The sequence below is a fragment of the Aedes aegypti genome, chromosome 3, assembly GCF_002204515.2.
Source record: "Aedes aegypti strain LVP_AGWG chromosome 3, AaegL5.0 Primary Assembly, whole genome shotgun sequence".
NCBI lineage: Eukaryota > Metazoa > Arthropoda > Insecta > Diptera > Culicidae > Aedes > Aedes aegypti.
In genome coordinates, this window is record NC_035109.1 from 229,011,207 (window position 1) to 229,015,250 (window position 4,044).

The window sequence follows — 4,044 nt, forward strand, 5'->3', positions numbered from 1 at the left end:
TTCAACTTCAGCCTAGCCAAGGGATTCGAAAAGAAAACGGAAAGCAAATTGTGTAATTCAATTTCGGTTCGCACAACCTAATCACGGAGGGTTTTCATTTGCCGCAACTCGTTTGCGACGACAAAACACTTTCCCTTTGGGAGCAGGGGAAAGATGAATGAATTAAGCAATCCGGAAAAGAAAAACTCTTTTGGGTAGATTTTTTGTTTATCCCAATGACAATTTTCATGGAAATTTCAAAACGACTGAATTGAATTCAAAATATATTATTGTTAAATAAAAAAATAATTAAATCGGTGTAAATCATTTATAGAATTCCGTCATAAACTTGACTTTTGTCATTAATAAAACAAAATTATAAAGAAGTATTCCTGATATTTGCATTTCAAATCCAATTGGTTCACTATCATCTCTTGATTGACCCAATAGAGCAATGAATAGGATGGCTGAAAGATAAATGGATAAAAACAGGACATGAAAAGTACAAACCAGGTCATTTTTGTCCATCTATGATTCACTATGGCATGCATATGCCAGTGGACTTTTTTGAAACATAGCCATGATGTAGACTTTATAGAGCAGCTTTGTGGCCAATTTCGGCCTTAATAGCGATATTTAGAAGCCATTTTCAGACTTCACATAAGGCGAACACTATTAACAGTTGACTAATTATAGACCATGAAAAAAAGCTGTAATCTGTTTAACCGCCCATGAAATGATGATGGAAAACTAAACTGCAGTATAAACTAAATTTTATCCTACACAATTAGGAACCCATTTACAGAACTCGTGCCGAACCGCCCAGTCGCCATCGAACTCAGCTGAAAAGAAATTAGTTGGAAATTATTTTAATCAGTGGTTCATTTCACTGGTATGACAATGCTAATTTGCAAATTATGTAAATTTAATGGCCTTGGTCATGGCACTGTGAGCGATGGCCAGCCATTTGACCTTAGCTGCAGGAAGGGTGCCAGAGTATTCGTGTCGGGTCCGGGCGCGGAATGCCCCATTGAACTAAACGGCGTCGATGGCGGCCCTCCCGGAGATGTCGCGCTATAAGGGTATGCGATATGGATTTTTTCCATGTCGATACGAAACGAAACGATACGCGGAATATCTTGCGCTGATAATGACAAAACGAAACGAAATTTAAAAATGTTTCGTGTAACTCGATACGAAATCAAATATCTTACGGAATTTTTCGAAACGAAACGAAATTTTTGAGTTTGTTTCGCGGAATACACGTTTATGTTTTTTTTTCTTGTCAAAAGCTGGAAATCTGACAAAAGGCTTAAAAAACGTCTTTTTAAATCCTCTACTATATGAAAACCTTAGTGTTGCTCAGAGGAATCCTAACATGTTTTGGCAAGACTCATGTTGGTTTGAAATCTTTTCAATAACTTTATAAGGTTTCATTTCAACATATCTGACGTTCACACAAGGGAATGAGTGGGTTTTATTTATATGTTAAACTGATAGATCGACTGTAAGGTTGATTTTGGATATGTTACAACTAAGAACTGGATCGAAAAGCAGTTACAAACATTTAAAACAATCTCAAAAATATTGAGTGGAGTCCAAAATTAATTTAATTTTTAGAAATGCCTTACAATTTTTTTAATCATGTCGATGTGATGATATGCCAATATATACCATAAAACATGAAATAATGATTTTTTTTTGCTGTACTGTATGCTTCGTGGCTTGAATGAATGTGATTGGGGACACAAGTCGATAAGTGATCATGAAAACACTAAACTGAGAAGCAGACTCCCAGTTAGAACATAACGCCAACAAGAAGAAGAAAAATAAGTAGAACAGAGGAATCACTGAAATATTTGCTTTAGTATTTACTGGTGTATTGAATTAAATTACATTTTAAAGAATCCATCAACACATACCTAAGAAATCAATCAAGATAAATTAAAAAGAACTTCAAGAGTAATAAATTCCAAGAGATGTTGCGGCAGCAACTTAACCAGGATTGCCTGTTGGGGTTAATTTAGAAGTTCCTAATAAATTTTCTGGAAAAGCCTTGCATAATCTGTGATTTAATTCTTGGAGGGATCACTCTGGAGGATCAAATCAGGATGAATGCCAACTTTTAGAGTGAACCTTGTAGAAAATACTGAAGGTATTTATATTATTTTGTAGAGCAAACAGTGAAGAAATGATCCTATTCCAAAATCTCTGAAGGAATTTCTGGACGATTTCTGGAAGACTTAAGGATGGTTGATATTATCTCATTTTCCGATTCTTTGTTTAAAACTGACTACAAAATCACATTTTTACTAAATTTTGAACCTCGAGAGTATTTTTTTATTATTTGAAAATTTCGTAAAAAAAAAAATTTGAACCTGGACTACATAGCATAGAGGAACCGCAAATAAGATTGACCAGTACACTCATGTTCGTTCAGACAATCCGTCTTTCAATGAGCTAAATTTAATGTTTGACTTATTTTTTTTCCCGAGATTTAGATGTGCGAAAATCGAAAAAAATTGTTGCGCTTTTCCATTGTGAAATACCCTAGGTACCACACCAAACTTGAATCTAAATCCGGAACCAATTTTGATGATACATGCAATGCATGCATTAAATTTATAACTGATTTGTAATTTTTCCTAAAAAAAAATCCAAAATTGATTGAAAGATAGCGAAACTAGAGAATTTTGAAACTTTTATGTCAGTATTGAAAAGGTTAAGACCTTTGCCTTGCGGCATTTGGCTTCCAATACTTGTGATGATATATTATCAATATTAAACAATTCGAAAAAAAAATCGCATTTAGGGTCATTTGGAAATTATGTCACGTTATAAGAGGAGAGAGGAGTTGGTGGTGTGGTACAGCGTGAATAAACCTAGATTCATTTTTCGATATAAAATAATGTACGCATCTTCCTTGTTTAAGGTGAATATAAATCGAAGGCGTACCTCAGAATTTCAAGAGCACAAATCTAACGAACCAGACAGCGGTTCAAGCTGAACATTTGATCGATTGGCCAACGAATAACCAATCGATAGAGTTTTCAGCTTGAATGGACGTCTGGTTCTTTAGATTTGTGCTCTTGAAAATTTGAGGTGTGGCTTTGTATCACCCAAATCAACGCGATTTTTTACGGCGACAGCGACAAACACTCGCTGCGATTTCGCTGTTACATGTAGAATGTATGACATGATACAACAACGAAATCGCGGCAATTTTTCGTCGCCGTCGCGGGAAAAATCGCGTTGATTTGGGAGAGCCTTTACTCATGTGGCGCGAATAATTGATGCGTACTATTAGTTATCTCTTGTATTCTCCCACTGTTCCCACTGTTATGCAGAGTTAAAAGTGACGTCACAGCGAGAAAGCAAGAGAGAGAACTAATGCGCGCATCAATAATCTGCACCACCTGAGCAAATCCAGAACATCAGGTACTCATGCTCCGCAGCTTTTTTTGACATTTGTGTACAAAAAATTTTGCGATATATTAACGGATTTGCTAAAACGGACACGCGATGTTCCCCGGAGGAAACGAACAACCATGGTTTTGCTCTCTTCATTCTTATGGAAGATAACATTACGGTACCGTAATTTCGGGTGAAATTGATCATTTTTCAACGTTTTTTTAGTCTGTTTTCTATAATGTTAACAATGCCAAACTACTAAATGCAGGAAAACAAGTACGAAGGTGAGCCTCATCGACTTATGTACCGAAATTTTCCAACAAATGTCATTTAAATGTTAACAAATACCTCTAAAATAAAAAATCAGAGGATCTCATTTCGGGGTGAAATTGATCACTTGTCAATGCCATTATTGTTAGTTTCCAAAACAACTCTATATGATAAATTTGAGCTTTCTGAATCAGAATATGCTTGTAAAATTCTTAACAATGCAATATTTATATAAGGAATAGTTAAATTTCAAGAATTACGCGAAAAACGCCTCAATGTATGCAATTTCCTAAGGAACTCAATTATATCTTACAGAAATTCAATTATTTCAACCATATGAGCTAATTGTTACGAGTTTTGGTGATGAAATCTGGTTTGGGGATA